This window comes from Carassius carassius, chromosome 21 (genome assembly GCF_963082965.1).
Source record: "Carassius carassius chromosome 21, fCarCar2.1, whole genome shotgun sequence".
Taxonomy (NCBI): Eukaryota; Metazoa; Chordata; class Actinopteri; order Cypriniformes; family Cyprinidae; genus Carassius; species Carassius carassius.
In genome coordinates this window covers 8319059-8340143 of record NC_081775.1, presented here as the reverse complement: position 1 = coordinate 8340143, position 21085 = coordinate 8319059, and the positions used below count along the sequence as shown (strand labels likewise).

At 35.9% G+C, this 21085-nt stretch overlaps 1 pseudogene; it reads left to right on the top strand.

Moving 5' to 3' along the window:
- LOC132098247 (calcineurin-binding protein cabin-1-like) overlaps positions 1 to 21085 on the top strand; it is a 112068-nt pseudogene that overhangs the window by 45923 nt on the left and 45060 nt on the right.

The following is a 21085-nucleotide window of genomic DNA, read 5'->3' as shown; positions in this document are numbered from 1 at the left end:
TTAGCATAGCTGCTGAAACTGAAGTAAAATTAGTTTAACCCAAGCTAAAGAATAAAAATGCAGATGCAACTACACTCACAATTTAAGAGATACATTATTCGAATGCTTGGCGAAAGAGATGCGTTTTTAATCTAGATTTAAACAGAGAGAGTGTGTCTGAACCCCGAACATTATCAGGAAGGCTATTCCAGAGTTTGGGAGCCAAATGTGAGAAAGCTCTACCTCCTTTAGTGGACTTTGCTATCCTAGGAACTACCAAAAGTCCAGCGTTTTGTGACCTTAGGGTGCGTGATGGGTTGTAGCGTGGTAAAAGGCTAGTTAGGTACGCAGGAACTAAACCATTTAGGGCCTTATAGGTAAGTAATGATAATTTGTAACTGATACGGAACTTAATAGGTAGCCAGTGCAGAGACTGTAAAATTGGGGTAATATGATCATATTTTCTTGACCTGGTGAGGACTCTAGCTGCTGCATTTTGGACTACCTGTAGCTTGTTTATTGACGAAGCAGGACAACCACCTAGAAGTGCATTACAATAGTCCAGTCTAGAGGTCATGAATGCATGAACTAGCTTTTCTGCATCAGAAACAGATAACATGTTTCGTAGCTTGGCAATGTTTCTAAGATGGAAGAATGCAGTTTTTTGTAACATTGGAAATATGATTTTCAAAAGACAAATTGCTGTCCAATATAACACCCAGATTTCTGACTGTAGAGGAAGTAACAGTACATCCGTCTAGTTGCAGATTGTAATCTACAAGATTCTGTGTGGTGTTTTTTGGTCCAATAATTAATATCTCTGTCTTATCCGAATTTAATTGGAGAAAATTATTTGTCATCCAATCTTTTACATTTTTAACACACTCTGTTAGCTTAGATAATTGGGAAGTTTCATCTGGTCTCGTTGAAATATATAGCTGAGTATCATCAGCATAACAGTGGAAGCTAATTCCGTATTTTCTAATAATATTACCAAGGGGCAACATGTATATTGAAAATAGAAGGGGACCTAGGACGGATCCTTGTGGCACTCCATATTTTACTGATGATAAATGAGATGACACCCCATTTAAGTAAACAAAATGGTAGAGAGTATTTTAACATTTTTCTACTAGAGCTGCACAATTTATAGAACTTGAAACGAAATTGCGATTAAATTGTTCAGTTAACTGCAATTATGATATTTCGAAAGCTATTAGCTATAGCTGTTAGCTATCATGTAAAACTGCACATTCTGAACAGTTATAGTTGTAAGCAGTGTATTAGTAGTTAGTATGCTACACTCTAAGAATAGTCTGTAAAAATAGTCTGCTATGTTAATATGAAAGAATTTTCCATATTGGATTTTCAGATATTTTCCTTGCATTTTAAATTATGCATTGTATTTTGTGTTTTCAGGTTAAATGGTTATAATGGATAATGTCCTGGTAAATTACTAGCAGGGCTTGAAAACAAAAAAAAATTCAATCGGTTCACTCCGAGCAGAATCGATATTTTAACGTTTCTGTTCTGCGTTCCTCTGATATTATTACCGTTCCAAAACCGGTTCGGGTGGAAGAAATACCAGTTAATAACGTTATTTTAAAAAAACAATATTATTTGCCTAATAATAATAATATAATAATAATAAAGTATAGCGTTTTCTTTACTCAAAAAGAAAAGTAAAAAAAGAGAGATCTAATGCTTAATCACAGCCAATAGGATACAGCATCATCATCTCTGGATTTTGGCCAAATGTAAGCTACTTAAAAAAATAAATAAATAAATGTATCAAAACTTTAAAGACAAAGTATTTTTAAGATATTTAAAAATGTTTGCTGCATTGTTAAAAGAAAAAAAAAACATTATAAGATTGCATTTTGAGAGTAAAAAAAAAGAAAAAAGAAAAAGTCGCGGCTCACGTCGCATTTTATTAGCCCTATTACTTCCGAAATAATAAAGGCTAAAATGCCTGTAGACTAAAGCAAAATGTTTAAAAACATTATAAAAACTGTTATTAGTTTAGGCTATAAAAACGTCAATCCAAAAACAAATTAATCTAAGGTGAAGCTGATGCCTATACCTCTCTCTTTCGGCACGAATCCAAATGTTTCCATGTTCGTATCTGGATGCTAAAATTTTATTTAATATAAAGAATATAGAATAATGGTAAATGTATAATAAATTACGCTGTATATGCATCCGAAAGTTGGACTCCAAATTTCATTCTACTAATTATTTTGAGGTTAATATAGCAAATGAAAACTGTTCAACTTCCGGGAAATTTGAGAAGCTCCGCTAGGCTATTTTAGTTCCCATCCCTCCACAACAAATCATTTCAATTAACAGTATTTAGAAAAGAACAAGAATAAAAAATATAAGAAGCTATAGCAATATTAACGACAAACTAAAACAAAATCAAAGTTTCCGTATTCGCGATGTATTTGAATCACAAATGATTATACAAAATAGCCTAGTGTTTATTATAGCCTAATGTTTGTAAACATTTTGTGTCTGCATTATGTCTATTTTTGTATGAAATAATTTTCTTTTCTCTCTAAAAAACGTATAGGCTATTCAAGTTCTCTCTCTCTCTCTCTCTCTCTCTCTCTCTCTCTCTCTCTCTATATATATATATATACGTAGTGTATTTTAACCATGCAGCAAACCTTTTTAAATAATTTGATAATTTACTGAAAATAAATAAATTACTTTTTAAACCGTTTAATTGATTATTAATCGGTCAAAATTAGCTGATACAGTTTGCTGCATTCATGCACACTCAGAAACCGGTGACTGTGAACGAATCAGCAGAGCTTGTACGAGCTTTTGTCATTGCTGAATCTTTCTCAGACGTTTCCAAATGTCGAAATTGGTTAGCGCATCTATCTGTGCATGATGATGTCCAATGCCTCCGCTTCTTAAAGATTGGAATTGGTTCATTGTCATTGAGACTTGCCTATGATGAGTTCTCAGCTGAGCGGACATTTCACTGGCTGGCTTCAGCTTCACATGGAATTCGTGATTGGTTGACAGCAAACTTCAAATATTAAATAAAATGATAAAATAACGTTATTAACCGGTTATCGGCCATTTCAAATTTTCGATTCTGTTCTGAACTATAAAATTTGATTTCGTTTCTGTTTCTGGTTCTGTTCCTGTCAAAATTTAGTTCTTTTTTGGTTTTGGTTTTCGTTCCATGAACCGGTTCGGAGCCCTGATTACTAGTACCTTTACCATTTTTCGAGATATTTTTCTTACAGTGTGATGCTAACTGATCAGCAACAACTTTGATATCCTACACCGATGGAGTCTGTGCAGTGCTGCTTTAAGCTGAACACACCTAATTATTATTGAATTATTACAAATAGCAGCTAATTTAAAGGTGCTGTATGTAGGATTGACACTGAGTGGTTGAACTAGGTATTGCAGTCCAAATTCAAAATATTGGAGAGGGTTTTTTTCACCCGATCCCCCCTCCTCAGAGGACGCAGGTTGCCAGATTGACATCACCAACAAGAACAAACGCACTTGATAATGAATATGAAATATGTTGTATTTTCCGCCAACTGGCAACCCGGGGTGCCGAAATACAATTGGTTAAACTGGCAGTGGGCAGGTTTCACAAACCAAAAAAGAGACCGACATTTCCGGCCCTGAACGCACATTTTCAAAGGAGAATAACTGACTGCAGCATTGTATTTCAGATAAACAAGTATGTTAATCTAGCTTGTTTCTTAAATATCTGCAAACATATTATGGTATTTTATGCTTTAGTAGAGTCAAAAACTTAAAAAAGCATACAGTACCTTTATGATTTAGTGATGTGTGTACTGTAAGAATCTTTGGTTTCCTCTTTTTGTGTAATTTATATGAAAACGTGTACCTTTTGATCATTTTATTGATTCATCAAAAGTTACTGAAAGTTGCCAAATCAAATTTTAAAATAGCTAACGTTGTTGCTAGGTGCTTTTGGAAGAGAAAGTTGCTAGGTTAATCTGAGAAGCTGCTAAATCTACCAACAAAATTGCTAAATTGGCAACATTGTTTATTCAGCTACCTATATGGGATTTTCCTGGAATGACGTGCATTATATCGTTTCAGTGCGAGAGCGCCCTCTGGCCTTCAGATGGAGACTTACTACTGATCGCAGAACCGTGCTTCACTGGCAAGCTGTGCATGAAAAAATCATAGCCTTTGCCAAATCCATTTCCAGTTTAATTTCTATTAATCGTGCAGCTCTATTTGCTAATTTGTTAATTGCAGATGTGTTTCAGAATTTATTAAAAATTATTTGTTAAAATTTGTTAAGTCTTAATAAAAAAATAATCATATGGATATGTCATATATACAGTTACTAGAATAGTTGCATATCATATTTGATTCACTCCCAAGATGGAGATGAAATGGATTCTAAACATTTTTAACTAGAGTGCTCATGACACAAGATGCTGAAAAAACAGCGAAATATTTTATTTATTTATTTATTTTTTATTTATTGACTGTTTTACACTCTCTATATCAATAATGATTTTAATTTTTCCAGTTATCTGTGAATAGAAGCATATTATAGCTTACTAATGGAATATAATTGTAATGGGTGCTTTTTAACTTTTTTTTTACTCATGACGTAAGTTGCTGAAAAAAACTGGAAAAACAGTGCTTGAACGCACTTCATGAGTGAGCGACTCTTAAGAGGTGTGTCGTTTCTTTATTGGCTGTTATTTACTCTTTCTTTATTGATAATTATTTTAATTTTTCCAGTTTATTAATTATTAGTAATATTCAGTGTGACATTGATTGTTTTCATGTTGTATTTGTTTAATTATATATTTTTTTGTGGCTGGGCTCATCTCATTGCCTCACTGAAACCCTCACCATTGGCTTTCTGCAGATTTGAAGTGTGAATTTCTTTTAATTGTTTTAAGGTGAACATTGTGACATTGCCCATATTCCTCAGTCGTTCCCATGTCCTGCTTTAGTCTCCCTGCTGCCTCCTGCCTGCTCCCTCTTTGCCTGCCTCTGACCTGCTTCCCAGCTGCTGCTTCTTAATGGATGCATGATGGGTCAGCACCCTGATTCAACAAAGACTTCCCACAATGCACTCTGCACTGCTCTGTGTGCAAACTGACTTCTGATCAACGTGTCTGCTGTGGCTCACATGTGCAAGGGAGATTGTTCTTGTGGGTTGTTCTGAATAATGTGGTTTGGTAAAGACAGTGGGAAGTTTCAGCTGCTTTTTTTGCAAATGTTGGTGTGTGAATGAGTTTAGCTTCTTATCAGCTGATACAAGTATTCAAGACTTATTGTATGATTGTTGATTTGAAAGTCCCCGATATACTCACAGTGAAGTTCTTTCGTTTAGATGAATATGTAAATATGTGCTGCATGTTTTCCTTTAAGTAACAAAATAGACAGTAATTTGAGATTTGCATGTCAGTGAAGGTAGAGCTCCTGAACTCCCAAAATGATCTCAAAGTGAAATTCGCTTTGGCTTAATTTTGTTCGAAATGCTGTCACACCACTTGGATTTTGCTTGAAGTATATCGGGGCCCTGGGTGAATGTCATGAAAACACAAGCAGGTCTTATTTCACCTCAAAATCAAAAGAAAAACTATTCTGATTGAAGAAGATGATGTCTGTTTTTGTGTTGAGGCATCAATTTTAACACAATTAAGCATAATTTCCCCCCAAAACATGGTGAAAATGACTCAGACACAGCTAGGTTTTTTTTAGTTTCACTCTAATAACCTCTAAAAGCTCCTCTTTTCTCATCACAACAGAAAATGAAAGATCTCCTCTATTTACGCTACAGTGGTGCCCGAAATATACAACTGAATGACTTTACAGATTATGAAACGTGTTCTAAATTGAATTTCCTCTACAGCTGACTTCTCACATGACCATGACTACTGCCTGTGTCTCTCTGCTTTGTGGCCAGGTCCTGTGTATGGTACAGACGCCCTTCCATGCACAACCAATAGCACAAAACTTCCGTTTCGCCCATCATTCCTCAAAAGCAGGGCTCTAGTTTCCCGACAAACTCCAGTGGTCAAGCACCCTGAGCACCATAGAGCTCAACAGTGACTGTTGAGGGCTTGGTTTCCCTTTTGGAATATCAGAAAATCAAGGAAACCATACAATTTAGGGAGTAGGACTACACGATAAATCACATGTGATTGTCATGCACATGTCGTCAGTAAAGCAGGTTCATTGATTAGTAGTAATTCTCCATCATGTGCTTTTAGATGGAGCGCCATTCAATACACAGAGCCGTAGTTCACTGACAAGCTTTGCAATATCATGTTCGAAGGCGATTCATCTGCGATTGTGAATTTAATTAGCACTTCTCCATTGTTTAAAATCTCAATAGGTCTTTTACAAGTGTTTTATCTGTATGTTGCATTGCACATTGCATTATGTAGTGTTTTAGGGTTGTTGGAAATGTTGGAAAAAAGTTGGGACACTGTACAAATTGTGAATAAAAACAGAATGCAATGATGTGGAAGTTTCAAATTTCAATATTTTATTCAGAATACAACATAGATGACATATCAAATGTTTAAACTGTGAAAATGTATCATTTTAAGGGAAAAATAAGTTGATTTAAAATTTCATGGCATCAACACATCTCAAAAATGTTGGGACGAGGCCATGTTTACCACTGTGTGGCATCCCCTCTTCTTTTTATAACAATCTGCAAACGTCTGGGGACTGAGGAGACAAGTTGCTCAAGTTTAGGAATAGGAATGTTGTCCCATTATTGTCTAATACAGGCTTCTAGTTGCTCAGCTGTCTTAGGTCTTCTTTGTCACATCTTCCTCTTTATGATGCACCAAATGTTTTCTATGGGTGAAAGATCTGGACTGCAGGCTGGCCATTTCAGTACCCGGATCCTTCTTCTACGCAGCCATGATGTTGTAATTGATGCAGTATGTAGTCTGCAGGGAACTAGACTAACCTTTTCCACTTGTGGCACTTGCGCGACTAACTTTTTCAGTTACTGGTGCAAAACATGATTTGGTCGCACAAATTTTAATTTTAAATTTTTTAATTTTCAAATTTCAATTTTATTAAGCCGCTCTGGATAATAATGAAACTGTATTGCATACAGATGTGCTTTTTATTTTAAACCACATGCCTTCTTGTTTTATTTCTTACAGTGCACACAGTGCATTGATCCATCTTGGTACCTTAACCCAGGGCCGTAGCTGGGATTAGAGGGGCCCTGGTGCAGGTTGTACAGTGGGCCCTGTTTGAAATTGTTTAATATTTACTGTATGTTCGTTCTATTTATTTATTTGTGCTATTTACACATTGTTTACTTTTTTTTCTTCGGTTTTTAGGTGTCCAGAAACTGATTTAAAATAGCACTGCATAGTCTTCACTGTTTTTTTTTTTTTTATTGAAAGGATCCCCATTAGCTACAGCCGTGCTACAGCTATTCTTCCTGGGGTCCTGAAAAATATATACATAAACAAAAAGAAAAATAAATCATTAAAAATACAACAAATAAATGGAAAAGGTAAATACACATACACATACATATACCCATATACACATATCAAAGTACATATGTACCCTCATACGGGCATGAAATATACACACATATAAAAACACATTCATACACATACGCCTATATATATACCTACACATGTTCACAAACAAAAATAAATAAATCTAAACAGTCAGATGTATTATTTTGATAGATGCTGTTTTACATATAATTTAAATTTATTGACATTGTTAGTAAGTATGATATGCTTTGGTAGTTTATTCCATTACTTCATACCTCTGAACATAACAGTGTTTTTTAAGGCATTTGTTCTTGCTATGGTTCTTGCTATGCTACTGTAAAATAAAATACACAGTCAAACCAAAATGTATTCAGACACCTTCAACATTTCTCACATTATTACAGTTTATCTGTTATAGTTTAGAAATTGGTAATAAAATATGGCAAGAACTTAAAGTTAAACAAATTCCTCTTGATAATGTAAGATAACTTTGATAGAAAGATATGTAATGGAATCAACCAAAACTTCAGACAACTGTCAGTATTACAATATTTACTCAACTATCCATACTTTGTTGAACAATTACCAAGCAAGAAATGTTTAATTTTGTTCAGTCTGTGGTGTGAAAAGGTTGCATTAGCAATTAAAGTCACTTTAAGAGACAATGCATCCATTATAATGATACACATCCGATTTCTTTCCAACTCTTTACTTTCACTTTCAAACACACTTTCCAAGACAGGTATTTTGACATATTTAGTATGTACTTGTCGGTACAAAAGCAAGAAGACTTTGAGACACGTCTCTACTTGCGCCCTGAACACCAGGACACCGCGGTGCTAAATTAAGCTCTTTCGCATCCTTTTCTGTTTGTTTAAACTGCGATTTGTATTTGTTCATTCAAAAAAAAAACGTATTTTTAAAATACACATTTCTGTTTTAATAAATGCTCATCGTAAATCAAAGCATATTGCCTAAAAAATAAGGTAGGTACAAAAATAATCAGTGATACATTTGCGACCTCATAAAAATAAGGGTCGCAATGTCATTTCAAAAGTTGCATTTTGGTCACAGTGTAGTTCCCTGGGTCTGGCATTGTCATGTTGGAAAATGCAAGGTCTTCCCTGAAAGAGACGATGTCTGGATGTTGTTCTAGAACTTGGATATACCTTCAGCATTGATGGTGCCTTCCCAGATGTGTAAGCTGCCCTTGCCACACGCACTCATGCAACCCCATACCAGAGATGCAGGCTTCTGAACTTAGCGCTGATAATAACTTGGGTTGTCCTTGTCCTCTTTATTTGGGATGACATGGTGTCCCAGTTTTCCAAAAAGAACTTCAGAACTTCAGATCGAATCCGTTGTGTGACCACAGAACAGTTTTCCACTTTGCCACAGTCCATTTTAGCCTTGGATCTTCATAATGGTTGATCCACTGTTGGCAGATGGCCTATTCTGATGACGTCTTTCATACTTTTCTGGACTGTGACAGTGTAATTTATTTGGTAGTTAATGGGACAGTCACAAGTTTCCGGTTTTCATCCAAAAAAATCTCTTAAATTGTGTTCCGAAGATAAACTAACCTTTAATGGGTTTGGAACAACATTAGGGGTAAGTGATTAATGACAAACTTTTCATTTTGGGGCAGAGTATCCCTTTAACATCATTCTTTAGCCAAATTTTGCTAATGTGTAGAATCATGTAGCACCTGCCATAATATGACATTTTTGACAAATTTAACTAAGAATGTACATTGTAACACATTTTACATTTTGTGTAAGTCAGCATTGAAAGGAAAATATTTCTTATTGCTTAAAATCTGTGAAGACTGTTGAGCTCTTTCATTGGACATTTTTATGATTCTCTCAGTATTTCTAAGGCTACGTTCACACTGTCAGTTTTTGGGATTGACAACCACATTTACTTACAAGTTTAAGTCCCGAAATGGACCATTCACACAGCAGCTTACAGTTGCGTTTGGAATACTGTCTGTATAAAGGTTCTTACCAGTTACCATAGCAACAGTGACCAAAGAAAAATCAATGATGGCAACGTCCATAATACAATAAAGTTTTAAAGTTTTGTCACTTCTGACTTCTGAGAGTCCAATCGAGCCATGAGTACTTTCGACAGATCTTCATTTAACCGACACTAGCTTTTATATTTGGGTGGAGAGCAGCATTCTCCCGGAGCATTTGAATTGTGCGCAGAACACACAACTGAAGGGAGCAGCTCGGGTGGAAAACTGATGGAATCTATAACTTTCAGATGACACGCAGCTCATTTCTCAGTCACTGCAAGTAACCGAAAACACACATGAAAACACACAACACACAGTAGACCCACGTTTGTGTGGCAGAGTAGCTCACACTGTATGACATGACAGACATCTAGTTGTCCAGTCCTGCTGTGTTTCGTGTTTGTGCCTTCTGGCAATGTTGGTCTAAAGCTGCTAATGCGCTCTGCAGGAGGTTGCAATTTTGCGCTGACACAGCACCATTTTTCTCCTTCACGCTGAGTGTGTGGGTGCATTGGCGTTCTGTGTAGGAGGGGAGGGGGGTGTTGCCACCAAACTTTGTTGTGTCATGGAGGTGCTGGTGTGTGCTATTGAATTTCTACCCTCTGTGCCAAATGCTGACACTCCCAGCATGCTCAGGGGCTTTTTTTCTGCTTGTTTGCGGGCAGCACAAGAGGAATTACATTAACTTTCTCTTCTGGGCTTAATAAAAGAAGCACAATATTACCAAGCGCTTTGCTCTACCTCAGGAGCAGACTGATTCAACACGGCATTGAAACGTGCACCCTGTGGTCTTGCCCTGTAACCTCTGACCTCAGACCTGGATCAAAATCATTGCACCTGTTAAAGGAATAGTTCTTCTTTCATTAATTACTCACCTTAATTTCCTTCCAAACCTGTATGACTTCAAGGAGAAAGCCCATGCAGCTGTTTGAATAAAGCAAATGTACAAATGATATATGAGAGTTTCTGTGAAAGGAAATATAATCAGTGAATAACTTCTTAAATTTAAGTATTTTTTGCACATTTAATTGCATCAGAAGACTTGCAGTCATAGACTACTTTTTTGGTACTTTCCCCCCTTTTTTGACAGTCTTTTCCCTCATTGACTTTCAAGCATGTAGAAGCAAAACATTTTGTATTCGGCATTAGAAAGTTAAGAGCATATGGGTATGGATGAGCATGAGGGTGAGTAAATTTTGACAGAATTTTCATGTTGGTGTTCAAATGAGTGCTGCAGTGATGTATTTTTTTTTTTAAATGTCAGCCCAGAAGTTGGCATCACCATGGTTTTCTCCAAACAAATCAAATAAGATTTTTAAATTTAGGAATTGTGATTTGGATTATTGCAGAAAATAAGCTCTGTGACCAACAAAATATTAACTTTGAAACCTAAATACAATTGGCGAAAGTAAAAAATGTAAGTTATCTTCCAAATGCTTTTAATTAATATTTAATTACTATAATACTGATTTCCCACTAGAAATAACATCAAAAGTGCAAAAAGTTAGTCAGAAATATACATTTGCATACAAACTGACCATCAAATGCAAATTTACTGATACATTTTCTGTATCAAAAACATTGACACTTCTTGGGCTTATGTTAAACACAGACCTTATTTCAGGCATTTAAACAAAAACCCATTAATAAAATCCAATTACCCACTCAACTGGTTTCTGGGTTTTAGGATTCACTCTTGCAGCACTCTATTACTGTTCCTTTAATCTGTAAAAAATCATAGTAAATGCTCTCAGGTACAAATCCTAATTTCCATTCCTCTGTTAAAAACCAAATCCTTGTCCTAACATAAGCCTGCCTGCTCTTCAGGTATAGCTACCATTTGTAAATCTGTCAATCCAGAGAGAGAGGATGAAGGTCTTGTTGAATGAGTGTAATTGTGTGGTATATTTTTTCCCTAAAATCAGAGCAAAGTCAGGACAGTGTTGCTGGCTTGTCAGACTCCGGCTCCTTGCAGGATGTCTTCGTGGATGCCACCAGCTCACAGGACAGCAGCCACAAGGTCGATCCTGGAAAGTGTAGTTTTTTTCTGGAAGAATCAAATGCCACTGGAAAAAAGAAACCGGCCATAATAGATGACGCAGGTATTGATCCCAGTTCTTTTAAACACCTACATAATGCAAAGTCTTATTACACCGTGAAAAAATAATTTCATATTTGGTATTAATATTTAATATTTATTATTTTACGTGTTTCTTTTTATGCTATTACACTACCATTCAAAAGCTTGTTTTATTTTCTTTTTTTTTCAGCAGGAACACATTAAATCAATTAAAAGCTCCATGTATTATGTTAAAAGTTTACATTTCAAACAAATGCTTTTATTTTGAACTTTTTCTGCTGCATCACAGAAAAATATATCACTGTTTCCACAAAATATTGAACTAAAAGGATCCTGTGCAAACTGTAACAATGCTGTAATGTAATAATGCTGAAAATTCACTGGAATGAATTACATTTTTACAAGTATTCAAAGAGAAAACACTATTTAAAAAAATATTTTTTCTGTATTTAAGATAAAATAAATTCGGGCAGGGTTGAGCATAAGAGACTTAAAAAAAAATCTCACCAACCCCAAACTTATGTTCAGTAGTAAAGAAGTGTTTTTGTACAGAATTTTTGTTACATTTTTAATTGTCTTGCCAAGAGCACAAAATGCAGTAGATTATCTTCTCCTATTCTGCACCTTTTTAAAATCAATATTTGCAGCTGGTGGTTACCTCTGCCCTCTTGAAATCCCACAGGCCCCTTGGAGGACAAGAACATGGATATCAGCTCTGCCACACTCTCTCAAGAATCTTCAGTTACACAAGAGTCTTCGGACACCACCTTATCCAACACATCCCCTGAGGCCTCCGTTCCCAAAACTCCTACCTCAGACACCCCGACCCAAGCTCCACCTCATTCGCTGCACACTGCCCAACCACACAGACCTCACCCCCAGACCAGCTCCTCCAGTGAGGGCAAGCGCAGGCCAGAGCCGCTGGAGGTGATAGAGCTGCCTAAGTGTCTGCCACCGGGACAGAGAGAGCAGAGGAAAACGCTAGTGCATGTGTGTGTGAGGTCTCTCTTCCTGTGTCTGAGTCGCTTCCCGCAACACTACAAGAGTCTCTATCATCTGGCACCAAATGTATGCCTACAGCAGGACACACAAGGTGCGCAAACACACATACACTTCATACACACACCACACAGTGAATCAATTCTGTGCCACTGAAATACAAGAATGCAAACTTGCCTGTGGCCTGAGTCAACTAAAGTAGAGATCTTTTTATTTATTTATATATATATATATATATATATATATATATATATATATATATATATATATATATATATATATATAGATATATATTTTAAAGTACAGTTACATTTTTCTTCCCGTGGGCGCATCTGTTTCACCTATGATACGTTTGCAACCCTGATGTAGTAACGATTTTCTAAAGTACTGCAATAAACAGAAACTTTTTGTAAAGTGTCATGAAACTCCCGTTTTAGCACTGGTTGTTCACACCTCAGATTTGAAAAATCTGCATGTAAATCTGTGGAAAAGTAGGAGTGTAGAGGGTGGGAAGAGGGGAGAAAAACCAATAAACCAGCGGTGGACAGTAATGAAGTATTTTTAGTCTGCTGTAAATGTTTGTCTGTACATTATAAGTGTTTCTTTAGAAAAATTCCAAAGCATAATATTGTACTTTTTACTGCACTATGTTTCATATTAAATATTTAATACTTGTTTATATGTATGTATATTAGAAATCTAGTCATTTCTTAATTTAAGTAAAAGTAACTCAATATTTTTCTTGAGTACAAGAAAGTACTACATTACTACTGTGCTGTTAAAATAAAAGTCCTGCCTCAAAAACATTGGTCAAACAGAAAAATATCGGCTGATGCCGATATTTGAAAAATGTCAAATATCGGATTATATATCAGCCTTGATCGTCACACTACAATTATTATTAGTATATTAATAATTTATTATTTCAAGTAATATATGCTATTTTACATATTTGTTATAGTATGCTGTACTCTTTATAATGGCTGTGCAAAAATATGAATGCGGACAGCATTTACTACACAAATCCATAGTTCACTGACAAGCTATGCAATATTGCGTTGATAATCACAGGCGATTTAACTCCAATAATGAGCATGATATTGAGTGGCTTGTCAATGGACTGCAGCTCTTTTTAGTAAATGCTGTTCAATCTGAAAGCATGTGATGGAGATTTACTACTAATCACAGAACCAGCTTTACTGACGAGATGTCAGTTTAATTTCCGTTAATTGCCATGGCAACATTTCTTACGGTTTAGTTTAAATTGAAGTACTAATGTAACTGAAACTACATAAACTGAAGCTTAAAACTATATATAAAAATAACTTAAAACATATATAATAAGTGAAAACAAATGGCAGTATAAAAAAATCTAATTCAAAATATTATCAAAAATTATGTAATATAAGAATGTATTTACTGAATAATGCTGCTTCCTAACTTTTGCTATTGATTGAACAGGCCAATGAGTATTAATAAAAATAATAATAATAATAATGATAATAAATGTTACTCTAAGTCTCATTATTGCAGTGTGAAAATAATTGCATTAAAATCATTCTAAAATACTATTTACAGATGTTTTGTCTAAGACGGTTTAATATGCAGTATAGTAACAATTTAATAATAAACATTATTCACATTATACTAATCAGAATTATATTTTTCAATTTACAGTAGATTACTAAAGCTTTGAAACAGGCTTAATTCTCTTCATAAAGATTATTTCTCATTGATTTGAAGTTTAACCATTACATTTCTTGACCGTGTTAATGAGATTCACCTAATTTAGTCTCTTCCCTACAATTGTCAGTGTTGGGCCGCTCAAACAATGTTTTGTAATCTCCACTGTATTTATCATTTTAGGAAATCATACCACAAATGGCTTGTAGTTATAGTTGTCCCTGTACATAACACTGGAAAGTGTTTTGACACAAAAACAGATATACACATATTAGGGCTGGGAAAATAAATCAATACATCGCGAATCAAGAAATGATTCAGCATCGATTCTGAGATTTTCCGAATGCATCTCGATTCTTTCTCAAATTGATTCTGAGCTTAGTTTTAAACAGCAGATGGCACTGCATGCTTTAGAAACACCCATACTCTGCTCGTTTCCAAATCATTGCACACACTTGAACCTAAAATAATCATTCAGAAAATTCGACAGTTCACAGTGGGCTATGTATTAATGTATTAATTTACATTAATCTTGCATAGACTTGTGCCGGTATTCGGTAATGCGATATATTGCGGTGATTAATATGCACGATATTGTTATCGTGGGCACTTCTAAATACCGTGAATAAATATATATAAAAAATTATTTAGAATTTTGAATGCATTTTAAGAATATTATTCCCATCAGCTGCTTAAAATGCACAACACTCCTGTATGCTGCTTGAAAGAGTGCATGCGCTCTGATGTGAAGATGGCGCTAAATGCAGCCCTTACCCTGTAAACATAAAAATAATCTTAAATAACCATTCAGATTTGTGTTTTCCCTATGGTGTTTATTACAGTGCCAACTACTGAAATATGTAGACTTAATAGGCTATTTATCTTCAAACATTCATTTTTTTTTAATCTGAACTACAAATGCCCTAGATATTGTTTGAAAGTGTTTTGATCTTTTATTCTTCATTCACACTTTACATTATGGCTTCATTAGTTAACATAAACTGCCAATGAAAAAAATATTCTGAACATTCATTAATCTTAGGTATTCCAATATTTAATAACACATTGTTAAAATTGAAAGTTGCAACTGTGTTATTTAATGAGCTAACATGAACTACGACTTGTATTTTTTAACAAAGATTAATAACTTCTATAGCAAATGTAGCTATTGCTCATTGTTTAGCTGTGCATTTATTGAATGAGCACTATGCGATGTCCGAACTGATTACACTATATTTTATGCATTGCACTGTATTTTATGTAAAATCATTTTCTATTTTTAAACTGTCTTAAATTATTTTAAGTCAATTTGCTTTGTTTTAAATATTTTTGTTATAAGAAAAAAAGTTATTTAACCTGTTATACTGTATTATGACCACTTTTTTTAAAACAAAATTTCAGTACCGTGATAATACCGCATACCGTGATAAAAGCATTATCAATTAACCGCAACAGGAAAATTAGATACCGGCATATCCCTAATCTTGCATCATAAAAGCATTCTAAGATGAAGTGAAATTACAGGACTCAGCATTCTTTAGCACTCTTCTTCATGAGTATTTGAGTGTGCGGATAAAAACTAGATTAGAGCGCCATCTGCTGTTAAAATCTAAGCTCAGAATCAATTCCAGAGGAATCGCGATGCATTCTGAAAATCGAAGAACCGATCCACGAATCGATTCTGCATCAATTTATTGTCCCAGACCTAACACATATGCTTTATAACAACCATTTACTGTACAAGAACATCAGCGTCAGCAGATAAGTGTCTATCTCTTATACTAACTGAGCCAAGAGGATGATGTCATTTTCATCAGTGTCTGTGTGTGTGTGTGTGTGTGTATGTTTGAAGCCTATGCACGGTGGATTCCACTACCTACAGATATTACGACTGGCCCACTCACATCATGGGTGCAAAAAAGAGCAGTAGTGTCAAGTTTAGTGCAGTGCCAGAATGTTATTTAACACCCCTGACCGCTAAACAAACCACACACACTTGCCTAAAGCCTAATGTATCTGCTGCAGTTTGTTTTTTTGACTTGTGGTTGATATGTGTTGATAGGTGTGCACATGGGGTCAGTGGGGATTCCCCATACTTACTTTACATGTGGTCAACATGTAAAACCCCCTGCTAAATAACTCAACTTCCTGCTCAAATGGGCTGAAGACCTTTGTTACGCATAGCAGTGGCATGCACGTAAGCCCTTCAGATGTGATAGAATTAATGCAGAAGAGGAGAAAATTGAGTACTGTATTGCTATTATAAAAGTACTTAAATGATTATGAAAAACATTTGACATTTTTGGATTCAATATCTGTGCAGTAGCTGTTGCTATATTGTGTGTTTTGGATGGCTGTTTTAACCAATCAGCACCCAGTATCATAACTATCCATTTTGTAATTATTAATTTGAATGATTATAAAGAAATCAGTATATGATATATTTCACAAATAGTCATATTGATTTTGTATGGAATAGGGCTGTCTTTGACTAAGGATTTTTTTGGTTGACTAGTAGTCGTTAATTTTAAGCATTACCCGACTAATCGCATGTTTGTTAATAAACCATTTAAATCATTATTATGAGCCTTTAATTGCCTACGTAGCCTATGTGCGCTCAAGCACACGAGCTTGCCACAGCACACCGCAGAAGTAGCCTAATGATTATGAATGTGTCAGTGAAAAACAGTAAGTAGACTCCATTAACATTTTAATAATTTTAGTCGACGACACTGACTCGTCATCTCCACAGTAAAGGACGCGGCTGTATGTGATGTTACTTAATCTGATAATTTGTTTTCCATTTGAATTGGTTTATTTGAAAGTAGACGTTTCACTCTCTATAGTTATATTTTTCATGTCCATAAGGTAAAGATATACAAATGTTTCGCGCACAAGTTCACAGAAAACGAGACGGCAGAAAGCGCGTCCTGTTTGCTTTCATTCTTTATCAAAAGCCCAATTTGTTTTTATTGTGAGTGCACACAAATAAATGTAGAGTCTTTACAGATCTGAACGATGTATTACCATCTGTCCTGCAGTGAGCACGTGCTGCTGTTCAGCTCCACTCCACACAGACACAGACACAATAACATACATTTCTCTTGGTTAACATTAGATTGAGTGGCCATGTAAAGTTACTAATTCTTGCATATTTCAGATGATAACCCATATTTGAGGTCGATAAATGATAGATGAGCATTTGGATGTCCTGCCCGATGAATGCCTACTGTATTACCACATAGACCAGCCCCTAATGATCTGTCGGTCACGAACTGCGTGACTTCGCCTGTGGAATTTTCGTCATATTTTTATTTTCTGTGACTAATAAAATTTTATTAAATTATTCAAAATTCATAACGAAACAAACAATAAATGTTATTGCACTGTAATCCTTTTGTTTTTAATATTTGGCATGTTTGTGTGATGCGCATCCCTGTGTGTAATAAACAAAGTCAATGCGCACCGTGAACCCGCCCAGAGGCACATTTTCTACCAACGCGCTCTTTAAATAACAAAAAAAATATTGCGCCATTAACTTTAGACTAGGTTTGAGTTGGTCTATGGTTCAGTCTATTTTCAGCTCCTTAAAATATCAATGCGCCAGCAATGCGCCTGAACACACCTCTTTTTTACAAATGAGTTCGCTAATTAAACGACGTGGCGCTGGACAGGAAAATGCGGACGGCGCCAGACTGAAACTAGCAAACACACTTGCGCTGCGCCTTGCGTCGCATTGCGCCGGGTGTATGATAGGGCCCTCAGTGTTTCAAACTGCAAAAAACGTGTAAAGCTTGTAAACATTGCAACGTAATAATCATTTACCTCATAATAAACATTTGGTGTCCATAAGCTCGTCAGTCAGCTAGAAAAATAAGTATAAAGAGGAGAATTTTGCTATATTTATTTGTTTTTGCATTTTAATATTTCTACTTAACCTGTTGTCTATATGATTCAACTCCTACAAAATTTTATTTTACTAATGATGAAAAACAGACTGAAAGTGTGAAAGACATATACTCTTAAAAATAAAGGTGCTTAAAATGTTATTCACAGGAATATCTGTGAGAACCATTCAGACACAGGTTCTTTAAAGAACCATCTCTTTCTGACCTTTTTATAATCTGAAGAACCTTCTTTTGCCACAAAGAACCTTTTGTGAAATGTTAAGGTTCTTCATATGTTAATGTAGGGGTGCGCGATAAATATCGTACGATAATTAATGCGCATCTCGTCAGTAAAGCCGGTTATCTAATCAGCAGTAAATTCCATCAGGTGTGTGATTTCACATAGAGCTGCTGTTACTTCAGGGAGCCGTTGTTAACTGACTAGCTGCGCAAATAAACGATGATAATGAACGTGGATTTGCGCAGCTATTCAGTTAACAACGGCTCTGTGTAGTAACAGCGGCTCTTTGTGAAATCACGCACCTGATGGAATTTACCGTTGATTAGAGAACCGGCTTTACTGATGAGATGCGCATTTATTATCGGACGATATTTATCGCGCACCCCTATGTTAAAGGTTCTTTATAGGGCTTTTCGCACCACTTTAATTACAGAACTAAATTTACCGTACTAAAGGACTGGAGCGATTTTGCGCGAACTATTTCTCAGTACCATTTAAAGGGTTGCATTCACATTGACAGTGTGTACTAGGATGTGACGTAAACTTGTCGACAGCTATGTCATTTGTGCGTGGTGTTTCATCAACGTTAACAAAGAAGAATAACGTTAACAACAGGAGGTTGGAGGACGCTGTGATTGGGACTTGTGTTTTTGTTGTGTCTCGCAGGTTTCACAATAATGGACATGGAATGTCCACGTATACATAAAGCGAAGAACGGAAAGCAGGATTAAGAATCTCCAACGACAACTGGCAGTGCTATATATGCTACAAGTGCCTGCACTTCAGCGTCCGTTCATCTATCACTGTTCATCATACTTGCAAAATAAGTTGACTCAATGTTTACAGTACGTTTACACAGCGTTTTAAATCATGGCGGTTGAGGGCGTTTTCGAACACGTCTGGCCAATCAATATCTCATTATGTCACAGTTAGTACCAGTTGAGCTGGTTAGACCCTGCTCCGGAGTAGGAGCTAATTCAGTTTTCGAAAAAGGCAATCTGGTACTAAAAACATACCCAGTTCCGGCGGTGCGAAAACACCAAAAAAATGGGTAGTAATTAGTTCTGGTACTATGAAAAGGTTCCCGCACTGCGAAAGGTCATTAAGAAAGCATATAGACAAAAAAGGTTCTTCTGTGGCATCATGAAGCACCTTTATTTTTAAGAGTGTATGACAACATTTAAAGGTTGTAAACTACACTCAGTGGCCAAGTGATGCTTATGGTCCATGATATTGGTACAGATAATGTCACGATTTGTATTAATGATTTTGTGAAGGAGCATTTTTTTGATGCTGCAAATGACATGCCATCCTGCATTTTGTCACTGATATGCAAGGAAAAATGTAATTGTCGTCATTACATGTTGTTGTTGTTTTTTTTTTTTTTTACAATAATGCAAAATCAGTTTCATGGCCAGTATGAAATATCTGTGGTTGGTAAATTTTCTAAATTATTTCACCATTGGCCAGTGTGACATTGTGGTAATGGCCTAATGGTTAGAGAGTTGGACTCCCAATCGAAAGGTTGTGAGTTCGAGTCCCGGGCCGGCAGGAATTGTGGGTGGGGGGAGTGCATGTACAGTGCTCTCTCCACCCTCAATACCATGACTTAGGTGCCCTTGAGCAAGGCATTAAACCCCCAACTGCTCCCCGGGCGCCGCAGCATAAATGGCTGCCCACTGCTCCGGGTGTGTGCTCACAGTGTGTGTGTGTGTGTTCACTGCTCTGTGTGTGTGCATTTCGGATGGGTTAAATGCAGAGCACAAATTCTGAGTATGGGTCACCATACTTGGCTGAATGTCACTTCACTCACTTAAACTTAATCACTTAATTTTGGGCCCTGCCTGGAAGCATATTACAGCATTTTGTTCGTAATAGAAACCAACATTTTAAAATCATTGTCATACAGTCCCTTCATCTGATCATCTCTCTTTATTTCTGGTGAATTTTCTATGAAAGCTTTAGTTTCCCTTTCTATCGTTTACTCACACTCATGTCATTGCAATTTCCCGTCTTCCTTGAAACACAAACAGTGATTTACTGAAAATGACAAAAGCACCGAAAAAGTATATTTCAAGCCTTCTAAGGAAGTATGATAGCTTTGTGTTGAAAAATTGTCTGAATATAGCAATTGCCTGGTTTTGTAACAACATTTTTACTTTTTTTGAGTACAATGTTTTCAATAAATTGTTTGATCCGGTTCACGATACCCGTCCCAATGATTATTCACAAATCTCAGTGGTTGACAGCTCATTGGAGAGGAAGATTATCATTGAATAATGACTTAAATTCAATCTACAGGGCTCCAGATGTGGTTTTGTACCACTTCTGGCCCGTTTGCTGTTTAATGTTTCTCCTACACAACAGAAATGGCAGTGTTTATAGGTTAATCAGAATAGTATTGGCACCATTGCAACCTCAAAAAAAAAATAAAAAAAAATCAGTCACTCAGACAGGAAAAAGGTTTAGTCGAAGTCCAGATCCTTGGCAGGGACGATTATCACTGTACTGACTTAAAATTTCATTTCATTATATGAGAAGACTTAAAATAAAGCACATGAATTATTGTTGTGGTGCTTTTGCATCCTTTTTGAAGCTGGAAGTTTCAGTCCATGCACAAGGAGCCAATACATTATTCAAAAAAAGCTATTAAATATCAGACTTGGAGTCACTATATCA